The 12959-nt window shown below is 39.1% G+C and overlaps 1 non-coding gene across 1 annotated transcript; it reads right to left on the bottom strand.

Annotated features, from left to right (window-relative positions):
* Nucleotides 1-2085: 2085 nt before the first annotated feature.
* LOC145128135 (small nucleolar RNA R71) lies at nucleotides 2086-2192 on the bottom strand. Its single transcript, XR_013716736.1, has one exon. It is a non-coding gene; the product is annotated as a small nucleolar RNA R71 (small nucleolar RNA).
* Between the last annotated feature and the right edge of the window lie 10767 nt (nucleotides 2193-12959).

A 12959-nucleotide genomic window follows, 5' to 3' on the forward strand; every position in this document is an offset into this window, starting at 1 on the left:
CATAATACAACTCCAAATCCTTAATCCACTTCAACCCGTGGTATATAACTATAACCCTTGACCAGAATGGACAGATCATTAATTTAACAACTCACTTGCCGAAGGATCGATGTACTCAAAGTTCGCCAATAGATACCATTCGATTTCTGCTAACAATCCCAATGGCTGAATGATATGTGCTTAATTAGTCATAAAAATAATGCATTATCTTAATATTTTATGTTGATTTTATCCCATATTATGGACAAAAGGTGCTTAATAAGCTTAATATTTCAATTTCAGCAATAAAGACATGCTCGGGCGAAAAAGGAAGCAAAACTAGCAATTGGGAGCTTGGAAATTGAAGTTTGAAGAAAGAAGGCTCAAATAAGGAAGAAATCGACGAGTTGGACATCAACTCGACGAGTTGATTAGAAGATTCCCGATATACGTATGCCTTGCCGTACATGCGTATTAAGTGAAAAACTCGACGAGTTTGTCTTAAAAACTCGACGAGTAGGTGCTGAATTTTGGAAATATCTATATAAATTGTTTATTCCCGAAACCCTAACACATTCTAGAGACTTTTAGTGACTATTGAAGATCAGAAGGGTTCTTGGGAGCTTTGGTTTTGGAGAGTTCAACCTAGAAGTAAATTTTGAAGAGAGCAAAGGCAAACAACCATTACTTTTATCTTAATCTTTTGTGTGAACCATGTTTGAATCATTAGATTTCGATTTTATGATGATATTTGCTGTAGTTATGACCTAAAAGCTCAATACTTCTGTTTAGACTAGATGATCTTATGAATATGGTTTGATTGAGTGGTTTGGGTTAATTTGATTTGGTTATTTATATTGTTAAGTTTGTTAAAAGATCCTTGCATATTAATGATAATTATTTTCTGTTAATAATCAAGTTTATTGAGTTGCATGAATATCTTCTTAATTGCTTAATATATTTTTGTGAAAACAAGATTGTATGCCTAGTATTAGTGAACATGAACCTAGGGTTAACTAGAGAATAAATAAGTTAATGTGTGAGCATGTGTGATGAACAACCACATATGAGTTGATTGAATTGACAAATTTAGTTAACTAATATTACAAGTCTTACTTGATTCGAATTGAACACTAGGAAACTTGTTAGTTTAATCAATTGGCCACTGTTTGAATTGACTTGTTTGCTAAAGGAATAGTAATAGTGAACATGAATCTAATCACATTAGAAATCGGTAATCAGTGATATATTAATCCATTGCACTTGCCACGAAATCAACCATAGGAATAAGTTAATCGAATCTAAACGGAAGTCTCTTTAATTTGATTGAATCTAGTTGTCTTTCGTTCCTCTATTAGTTGTTAATTGCCTTTTTGCTAATGTGTTTAAGAAGTTATTTAAGTTTCTAGCGGAACGAAAGACAACTAGATTCAATCAAATTAAAGAGACTTCTGTTTAGATTCGATTAACTTATTCCTATGGTATTTATTTAGTTGATTCTAGAATTATCTAAATAAAAACAAGGCAATCGGAATAAAAACAAGGTAATCGGAGAATCAAGCGGAGAATCAAATTAAGGGGGTGAAATGAAATAAATACTAGAATTATCTAAATAAAAACAAGGAAATCGGAGAATCAAGTGGCTTTGACAAGAAGATAGAAGATCTCGAGCCGAACACACCTGAATTTGAAAAAGGAATTGAGACTGAACCAGAAGAAGAGATGGCTGGCATTGCAGACATACCCATGGGCGAATGGAAGAGGAGAATGTGTGATGATACCGGGCCAGGACTTGTGCAACCCGCGATTCCAATGATAGAAAACTTTGAGTTGAAAGGTCACATACTCGCACAGCTGAAGGACATCCCATTCTACCTGAAGGATCATGAAGATGCATACAAGCATATCGACGAGGTCAACGACATATCCGACTACTTCAACATCCCTAATGTGCCTCGCAAGACTGTTCTGCTTCGTATTCTACCTGTCACGTTCAAGGGAGCCGTGAAAGATTGGCTAAAATCACTCCCTCCAGGATCCATTACAACATGGGCTAAGATGCGCGAAGAGTTAATTGATCAATTCTGCCCTCCCTCAAAAGTAGCAAAGTTGAAGAAGGCCATTGCAAACTTCGAACAACAAGGAGGCGAGTCACTCTATGAGGCGTGGGAAAGACACAAAGGCTTGTTGAGGAACTGCCCTCATAATGACCTAAACATTCAGCAAGAAGTTTCTATATTCTATGATGGAGTGAATGTGACAACCAGGCAACTCCTTGACTCCCAAGGACAACTCACGAAGAATGCACCCGCAGTTATAAAAGAACTAGTTGAAGAATTCTCTAAGCACTCAAGAGAATATCATAACCCAAGGCACGACTCAAGACGAGGGGTGGTAAATTTAGTTTCTGATAACATGGTGACAATGATGGCTAAATTGGAGAGCATGGACCGAAGGATGACAAAGATAGATCAATCCATCCACGCCATTCGGGTAGGATGTGATAACTATAGCGGGCATCACCTTACTAAAGATTGTGATCTTGACGGGAACGGGAACCAGAAAGTGCAAGTGTGTTATTCAAGTGGCGATAGGTATGATGAAGATTGGCGAAAACCAAAAAAAGAGTGGCTACCATACGATGAGTATAAGAAGGAAAAAGAGGAGAAATATAGCCAAAAGACGAGAGGTCTCTATCAAAAGGAAGAACCGGTGCAAGAAAAGAAGTCAGATTTTGAAGCCATGCTTGCACGCTTTGCAAGTGCATCCGAGAAAAGACATGACGATACTGATGCTGCCATAAGAGAGCAACAAAACATGATGAAGGAGCACCGAATTAGGATGAAAGATCAACAAGCTTTACTTTGGAATCAACAAGCTTCAATCCTCAATATTGAGAAGCAACTCGGGCAACTTGCAAGGCAATTCAACGAAAGAACACCGTGCGGACTTCCTAGAGACACCGAGAAAAATCCAAAAGGCGCACACATCAATATAGTGACGACTAGGAGCGGAAAAATAATTACTCCTCTGACCCCGATCCCGAATGAAGATCCTAAGGAGGTGCAGGAATAAGAGAAAGAAAATCTGAAATCACCAACAGTAGACAAAACTCGACGAGTTCCAGAACCGAACTCGATGAGTTCTTCACCTGATGAGAAAAATAAACCTTAAGCTAAACCGTATCAACCGCCATTTCCATTCCCGAGCCGAGCTAGACAGGATAAACATAATGAAGATTATCAAAAGTTCCTGGAGCACATCAAAGCCCTTCAAATCAACATCTCTTTCATCGAGGCGGTTGCACAAATGCCCAAGTATGCCAAATTCTTGAAGGACCTTCTCACAAATAGAAATAAGATGGAGGAAGCATCCAAGGTGGTTCTTAATGAAAATTGTTCAGCTGCAATGTTGAATAAATTACCAAAAAAGATGGGTGACCCGGGTAGTTTGACTTTGCCATGCCAATTCGGGAATTTAGCTACTAGTAATGCATTGGCTGATTCGGGGGCGAGTGTGAACCTTATGCCATAAACCACCTTCGATCCCTCATGACAAGACGTAGCAACAGGATCCTCCTCCCCGAAGGATTCTAGGGCTCCACAAGCCCTGAGCTCCTGATGGGTCCTCAATTGTCCTGGTGCAATCTCAGCCCGAAAAGCCCCGATATGATCATCCAAGATGTCATGATCCCTTCCTTGATGGTACCAAATACCACAAGAGTCTGATCCAAAATACCGTGGGTGATCTCCGACGATATGAACTCCCGCATCCACTCATACATCGACTCGCTACCAGCACCTGATCCCAAATCACAAAATGAACCTCCTCCACACATGCTCATAACCATTCTGAAAAGAAACCGTACACATGATCAAAACATACCCAAATAATTCTCACCCAACCAGCTTCCTATATTCTCCGTGACTCTCCTCGAGTCGAGTATGGATCCTATGCTTTTAGTAGTACGGGCTCAATACTACCTTCCACACCTATCCATACTTTCCTCAAGAATTAACCCGGATCCTCCACGTCACCTTCTCAAACTGATACTCAAAATACTTGCTAAACAGCGTAGCCAACTCACTAACACACATCCTAGGCTCTCCTAGGTTCCCGACCTCACCCTCCCATCAGCTGTTAAAGAACTCCCAATAATGTCAGTTAACTACTTCATGAATACAATCACATGCAACAAAGCTTAGATAATCCTTCGAGTAAGAGACTCATCCCTACAATGGTTAGACGCAAACGAGAGCTGCGCAATAGAGTCAAATCCATCGCTCTGAGATTATCTAACCTTTGCAACATGTGACTTAACATATTCACTTAATAGTTAACTCACTTCACTAAGAGTTCCACAAATCACAAAGCAAGCAACATTCGAGAAATAACACGTCAAACCACAAGCCAACCAGAGGACATCTAAAGCTCACTTACTACCAATAAATATTTAGAATCTAAAACATTATTAAATTCCTCTTTGGCTACAAGGCATCACATATCAAGCCAATCCATACAATCATCTGAAATCCATACTAGCATGCAACTCGAAAGCTCAACCAATCAGGCATATAAAGGCATCTCTCCTAGCATAAAATATTGAGTAAATCCCTAGCCCTAATCTAGCATGAAGTTCTCATAAAATATAACATAACCAACATGTATGGGTATAATGGAAATCACTTACTTGACCTCAGCTGGTTGCACGCACCACGCCTTTCTTTTATTAGAAAATCCTTTAATAAAACATTTATTTTTACGAAAAATCAACCCAAACCCTTAGTTTGAGTTCAAACACACCTGAGAGTATGTCCGAATCCCTCAAACCAAGGCTCTGATACCAACTTGATGTTGGATATAGTGTCTAAGTCCATAACTTTATTTGGTATGTACTTGACCCGACCCGGCATGGTCCATTTGGGTTGCATGGCATTGCAATACTTGGATAGACTAAATGAGAGAATAAGGCACTTATGATTATTAATATATTATAAGTTCTAATATATTAATAATAGTATTATTTAATTAGTATTGATCAAGTATTAATCTAGTATTAATTTGGTGATCAAAGTGAGACTAATTAAATATATAGGGTTGATTATGACAATCATCAATTCTTTTATGGTGGATTAATGCTCCATGGTTTATGGGTTTGGTTATAACCATATGGAGCTCCATGGATAGTCCATGGGAGTTACAAACCCATGGGTCATGGGAAATCAAGAGTCATGACAATTAAGGGCATTCATGTGTAAACCCTAATTGTGACAACACTATAAAAGAAACCCTATGGCTAGCAAAATCATGACCTAGTGGACCTAGAGTTACTAGAGAGGGCATAACCGATTTTGAGTGCTAGAAGTATTCTCTCAAGTTATTCCAAGTCTTGTGGTGTTGTGTGAAGCATTTGAGGCACAACATTTGGGGTGCTAGGCTCACAAAGTCTTGAAGGAATCCAAGCAACAACAAGGTATGTATTTCTACTAGTTTTTATGTTTTATGTAATCCCCATGCCATGCTAGTTAGGAAATAACCTTGAAAAAGAAATTTGCATGTATATAGAGAAAACATAGATTCAAGGTTATTAGGGTTGCATGTACACTTAGGAAGTGTTAGAATGCTCAAAAACCCATCAGTGGTGTCAGAGCCTAGGATTGTTTTCTGTATACTTGATGCAAAACTGCTTAAAAATCGAAAATTCTGCATTCTGACGACTGGACTCGCCGAGTCCATGGGGAGGACTCACCGAGTCCATGAACAAATTCATTCTACTCGCTGAGTAGAATAATGCACTCGGCGAGTAGGAGCGTGCTGGGCAGTTTTTTCGAGTTTTGTTGCTGGAAATGGATTAAGATCATTATCCCAATCTGTTTTGGACTTGTAAAATCTATTTTTCAAAATGATAATGATTATGTTAACCCATTTTACATGACTTTTATCAATTTTCAAGTATTGTATATAGTTATATGATTTCTTGAAATTGCTTGACATGAATTTGTGTTCATATGAGTTTAGAAGATCATAGGAATTATGTGTGACCTCCATGTGTGTTTAATTCATGATCTTAATGGCTATGATGGTGTCCATAACTTGTCCTCAAGTTATGGATAACCAAAAGTCACTTCTTTTAATTATGATTAAAGAACTAAAGAGGTTTCATAAAATGAAGAGTCTTCATTTTTATGAACCATTAAAACTCATAAGTTACAAATTGAAGAGACTTGGAATAGTTTCAAATCTTGCCCTCAAGTTTTGGAATTTGAAAAGTCTTACACTTTAATACTTTAATTCCAAATTAAACCTTAGATTTTTAAAAAGTTTAAAAATCAACACTTATACTATTATTATAATTTTATTATATAGATATGTATAAGAATATGTCATTCTTACCGTTAGTAGGCCTCATTCACGAAGCCGGTGTATAAGGGGGGTATAAGGTTGTTGCCTATAAAATGGTGACTTAATGGGTGTCCACTCTCACCCACCGCTTCCTTGATCGGTGGAGGGTCGTTAGCCGAACGGGTAGGATACGACTTTAAATACTCGTTAAAAGTATAATGAATTATAAAGTAACTATACATTATAAATTCCCAATCTTAGTTACTTTAGGAAAATGTGAAATTGGTGCTAGCCCATAAAATTACACTTTGTACCTTACCAAGTTGTTAGTGGAGCGTGTGTGGTTAACCGGCACACTAACATGGACTAGTAAGAGTGGCAAAGGGTAACTTGACTTTATTATAGATCGGTGGAGCGTGTGTGGTTAACCGGCACATCGATTAGGTAATATTGTTGAGGGTACCAACTCAATTTGTATGGTTATTCATACCTTGTTTGTGATCCTCGGCATCCCAGTCACAAACTTGAGAGGGCACAATCGAGATTCAAACATGCCATTGAAAAGTTCAATGTATCTCAAAAGATCTAGGAGTTTCAAAACCAATAAAACCTAATAATAAAATATTTCGTTCTTATGGTGGAAATTGGTAAATCGTCATTTACCTACCTTCAAATATTTTATAGTATGGATTACGGCATCCCTCTTCCAACTATAAATAGTTTGTTGGATCCTAGCCTTAATATTTCATTTGGGTGAATTATTAAGGATTCCTAATCTAATGAAACTTGTCTTTCTTTCCTTTCAGATGTCTTCCAACAATGCTTCTGGCTCAAACCCAACAGGCTCCTTTTCCCTTATGAACTTGTGTGGTAAGGTCATCTTTGATGGATCCAATTTCAATGAGTGGATCAGAAACATCAGAATGATTACCCGCTATGAGGACAAAGAATATGTCCTCGATAAGGAGCTTAAGGTTGTGAATGAAGCCACTGCTACTCCTGAAGAGTTTGCGGAGTTTGTTGCACATGAAAAGGATGCTACTAAAGTAGCATGCATCATGATGGCCACCATGACTCCTGAACTTCAAAAATCCTATGAAGATTTCTACCCCTATGAGATGCACCTGGATCTGATGGAAAGGTACCATCAGAGCGCGCGTCAGGAGAGGTATGAAATCATCTCCTCCATGATAACCGCAAGGATGAAGGATGGTGAACCCATCACCGGTCACTTGCAGAAGATGCAAAGGTTCGTTGACCGGTTGCTGAAGCTAAATGTTGACTTTCCTGAGGAAATGGCGATTGACATCATTCTCCATTCCTTACCTCCAAGTTATGATCAGTTTCGTATGACTTATCATATGAACAAGGAGGAAGTCACACTTAGCAAACTTCAAGGACTCTTAAGGACAGCTGAGAATGGCCTTAAGGGTAAAGCGGTTGCTACTTCTACTCCTTCAACAACCCCTGTTCTGGCTATTGGGCAGGGAAAGGGTAAGAAGAGGAAAAGCCCTTCGAAGGGTACCAAGGGTAAGACTCTTGATGGTTCCTCTTCAAGTGGGACAAAGAAAGGTACCATTACTCCTTCTTCAAACCCAAAGGAAGCACAATGCTTCTATTGCCAGGATAAGGGACACTTCAAGCGAAGCTGCCCTAAATATCTGCAAGATGTAAAGGATGGGAAGGTTAAACCCACCCATGCAGGTATTTACACAATATTGTCTAATAACTCATCTAATGCTAATTATTGGGTGCTTGATACAGGTTGTGGTATTCACATCTGTACTGATTTGCAGGCACTAAGAAGAAGTGAGCAAGTGGAGCACGGGAAGATAAACTTAGTCATGGGCAACAGGAAAGCATCACCTGTTACCAAGATAGGAGTTTATTCTTTATTGCTTAATAATGGGTTAATGTTAGATTTGAATAAGTGTTGTTACTCGCCCGAAATGGCGAGAAATATTATTTCTTTTCATGGCTTGTACAAACAAGGTTTTACATTTTCATTTGATAATAAAAATGGTGCTATTAATGTTTATTACAATGATGTATTTTACTTTAAAGCATTACCTTGTGATGGTGTATATGAAGCCGTGAATGTTGTAGACAATCTAGGAAATAATGTGTTGTATATTGATTCTTCAGATAGCTTGGATAAAGCATCCTTGTGGCATTGTCGTCTTGGACATGTTAACAAGAAGCGCATAGGCCAACTCCAAAAGGCTGGAGTCTTGGAATCATTTGACCTCAAGTCAGATGATAGTTGCGAGTCTTGTTTACTTGGAAAAATGACAAAGTCACCCTTCACAGGTACTTGTGATAGGGGTGAAGGTTTGTTGGACCTTGTACACACGGATGTGTGTGGGCCCTTCAGAGTTGCTACAAGGGATGCTAATCGCTATTATGTGACTTTTACTGATGATTACAGTAGATATGGATATATTTACTTAATCAAGCATAAGTCAGAAACCTTTGAAAAGTTCAAAGAGTTTAAGCAGGAAGTGGAGAATCAATTGGGCAGGAACATCAAGATGCTCCGATCCGATCGGGGAGGAGAGTATCTTAGCATTGAGTTCCTTGACTATCTTAAGGAATGTGGGATTGTCTCACAATTGACACCTCCCAGAACACCACAGTTGAATGGTGTAGCTGAGAGGCGCAATCGAACCTTGTTGGATATGGTTCGTTCCATGATGAGTCGAGCTTCGTTACCAATCTCTTTCTGGGGGTATGCCTTAGAGACTGCCGCCCATATCCTTAATCTAGTCCCTACTAAAAAGGTTGCCAAAACACCTCACGAGATGTGGACTGGGAAAGTTCCCAATTTGGACCACATCAAAATTTGGGGTTGTGAAGCTTTCGTGAGGCGTGAGACTCATGATAAGCTTGAACCTCGAAGTGAGAGGTGTATTTTCATCGGCTACCCACAGAGATCCTTTGGTTACCTCTTCTACAGACCCAGTGATAATGTGGTTTTTGTAGCAAGAAGAGAAGTCTTTCGTGAGAGAGAATTCATAAGCCAAGGGGACAGTGGGAGGCAAATTGACCTTGAAGAGCTTCAAGAGTCAAGTGGTGAAGGAACCTCAAATGCTATCGACCAACCTGAGGAGGAAACTCCTGTTGATCCGATAGATGAGTCTGTACCTCCAAGACGTTCCACTAGGGTGAGGAACACACCTGATTTTTATTATGGTTATCACATCACCACTGAAGGTGATACATTTATTAGTGATAGTACACTAATAGATTTGGATGAACCTAATAATTACAGGGAAGCCATGGCAGGCCCTGAGTCTGCTAAATGGAAGGAGGCTATGGACAGCGAGATTCAGTCCATGTATGACAATCAAGTTTGGAACTTGGTTGACAATGTACCAGGTCGTAAGACAATTGGGTGCAAATGGATCTTCAAGAAGAAGACCGACATGGATGGGAAGGTACATACTTACAAAGCGCGACTAGTTGCGAAGGGCTTTACTCAAACTCCGGGAGTTGACTATGATGAGACCTTCTCACCAGTAGCTAAGATTAAGTCTATTAGAGTATTGTTAGCCATAGCTGCATTTCATGATTATGAAATATGGCAAATGGATGTCAAAACCGCTTTCCTTAATGGAAAGTTGGCTGAGGATGTTTACATGGCTCAACCAGAGGGTTTTGTCGATACAAGATACCCTAATAGAGTGTGTAAGCTTGATAAATCCATTTATGGATTGAAACAAGCATCTCGCAGATGGAATCTTTGCTTTGATGAGAAAGTCAAAGAGTTTGGCTTTTCTAGGAGTGAGGATGAGTCTTGTGTGTATGTCAGGGCTAGTGGGAGCATAGTTAGCTTCTTGGTGTTGTATGTGGATGACATACTTCTCATAGGAAACGACGTCCCAACCTTGCAGGAGGTTAAGTCCTGGCTTGGGAAGTGTTTCGCTATGAAGGACCTTGGGGAAGCTGCCTATATCCTAGGATAAGGATATTGAGAGATAGGAGTAAGAGACTAATTGGACTTAGTCAAAGTACTTACTTGGATAAGGTGCTGAAGAGGTTCAGTATGCAAGATTCCAAGAAAGGAGAATTACCAATCCAGAGTAATGCCAAGCTGAGTAAAACTCAGAGTCCGAGTACAGAGGCTGAGATAGCTGAAATGAGTCATATACCATATGCTTCCGCTGTGGGCTCGATCATGTATGCTATGACTTGTACTCGCCCTGATGTGGCCTTTGCTTTGAGCATGGTCAGTAGATATCAAGGGAACCCTGGCAAGGCACACTGGACAGCGGTAAAGAACATTCTCAAGTATCTGCGGAGGACTAAGGATTGGGTCCTTACCCTCGGAGGCAGTGATGACTTGAGAGTGGAAGGATATAGCGATGCTAGCTTCCAGACTGATAGGGATAATTTCCGCTCTCAGTCAGGCTGGGTCTTTATCCTAAATGGAGGGGCAATTACTTGGAAAAGTTCCAAGCAGGAGACAGTAGCTGATTCTACTTGTGAATCAGAGTACATAGCAGCAAGTGAAGCAGCTAAGGAGGCGATATGGCTAAAGAACTTCATCGGAGACCTTGGAGTTGTACCAGCTATAAAAGAGCCAATGGAAATTTTATGTGACAGCGAAAGTGCGGTTGCTTTGGCTAAGGAACCAAGAGATCACGGGAGATCTAGGCACATTGACAGAAAATACCATTTCATCAGACATCGAATAGAAGAAGGACTCCTCGTGGCTAAGAGGGTATCATCAGATGAGAACCCGGCAGATCCCCTCACGAAGGGACTGAGCAGGGTTAAGCATTTACAGCATGCGAGGCGCATTGGGCTGAAGGATGATACTAGTTTCAATAATGAGATTCCTGAAACTTGTAAAATGTAATTGACATTTGATGATAAATAAAAGTTGTTATTTATTTATGAGTAAGGTGTTACTATCTTGTGTTGATTGTTTACTATGTTTCAATTTTGCATGTTTTTACTTCCAGAATAATTATGTTATTATTCAAACCATCCACAGTCAGTCAAACTTTGGAAGTAAGTATTGATTTAAGACTGTCATGAATTTGGCTTGTATGATTTGTCTAAAAGTGCTTTGGACAATGCAATGGTTGCTACAACATTCATGAGTACTCATAAGGGCTGAGTATTGGATCCAACCCACGCTCACTTGCATCACTTCATGGAATTTATCTCGAGTGATCGTGAGACGGTAATATCATAAAAATCTTCAAACCTAGAGATATGAGTTGTTGACTATGAGTTGGTTATTCATTGATTGCACGAAAACGCATTGGTAACTCGATGTCATAAAACGTGCCTTTGTGAATAATTCAACAAGTAGTTAGTACAAGCATATCAGTCGAAGTTTATCTGTTCCTTCTAGAAATAGAAGCGATATCTGGGCCCCTCGATGATTTGGTTTTGACCTATGTACCGGGCCCGGTCAGAACCTAATCGATGTGTTCAATTTAGTTCTATGTCGAAACAAATCAGAGATCGAGAAACAAATGCTGGACAATAAGTAAGACCATGTTCCATGTGTTTGTCCGGCTGATATCATGAGAACAGAGGATTATATGATCACTTATCTTAAATGGCGTATCATCATCATCTCAGTTCCGAGAGACTTTGAAAGAGCTACGATTGCTAGTCGGATTTTGAAGTCATATTTGCAAATATAGTTATTAGACTTATCCAAGTGGGAGACTGTTGGATATAGTGTCTAAGTCCATAACTTTATTTGGTATGTACTTGACCCGACCCGGCATGGTCCATTTGGGTTGCATGGCATTGCAATACTTGGATAGACTAAATGAGAGAATAAGGCACTTATGATTATTAATATATTATAAGTTCTAATATATTAATAATAGTATTATTTAATTAGTATTGATCAAGTATTAATCTAGTATTAATTTGGTGATCAAAGTGAGACTAATTAAATATATAGGGTTGATTATGACAATCATCAATTCTTTTATGGTGGATTAATGCTCCATGGTTTATGGGTTTGGTTATAACCATATGGAGCTCCATGGATAGTCCATGGGAGTTACAAACCCATGGGTCATGGGAAATCAAGAGTCATGACAATTAAGGGCATTCATGTGTAAACCCTAATTGTGACAACACTATAAAAGAAACCCTATGGCTAGCAAAATCATGACCTAGTGGACCTAGAGTTACTAGAGAGGGCATAACCGATTTTGAGTGCTAGAAGTATTCTCTCAAGTTATTCCAAGTCTTGTGGTGTTGTGTGAAGCATTTGAGGCACAACAATTGGGGTGCTAGGCTCACAAAGTTTTGAAGGAATCCAAGCAACAACAAGGTATGTATTTCTACTAGTTTTTATGTTTTATGTAATCCCCATGACATGCTAGTTAGGAAATAACCTTGAAAAAGAAATTTGCATGTATATAGAGAAACCATAGATTCAAGGTTATTAGGGTTGCATGTACACTTAGGAAGTGTTAGAATGCTCAAAAACCCATCACTTGAAACATCCCAAAAATCATAAGGTAAAAATTTAATTTTTAGTTTAACCATAAACACCGTTTAATCATTTTAATCATTTAAAAGTATATCAGAGTAAAATAGTTATCAAAGTACAATTCCTAAAATCATAAAGTGCAGAAACATGGGTGGATGCGTTGCGA

This window comes from Lactuca virosa, chromosome 7 (genome assembly GCF_052849685.1).
Source record: "Lactuca virosa cultivar CGN04683 chromosome 7, Lactuca_virosa_CGN04683_v6, whole genome shotgun sequence".
NCBI lineage: Eukaryota > Viridiplantae > Streptophyta > Magnoliopsida > Asterales > Asteraceae > Lactuca > Lactuca virosa.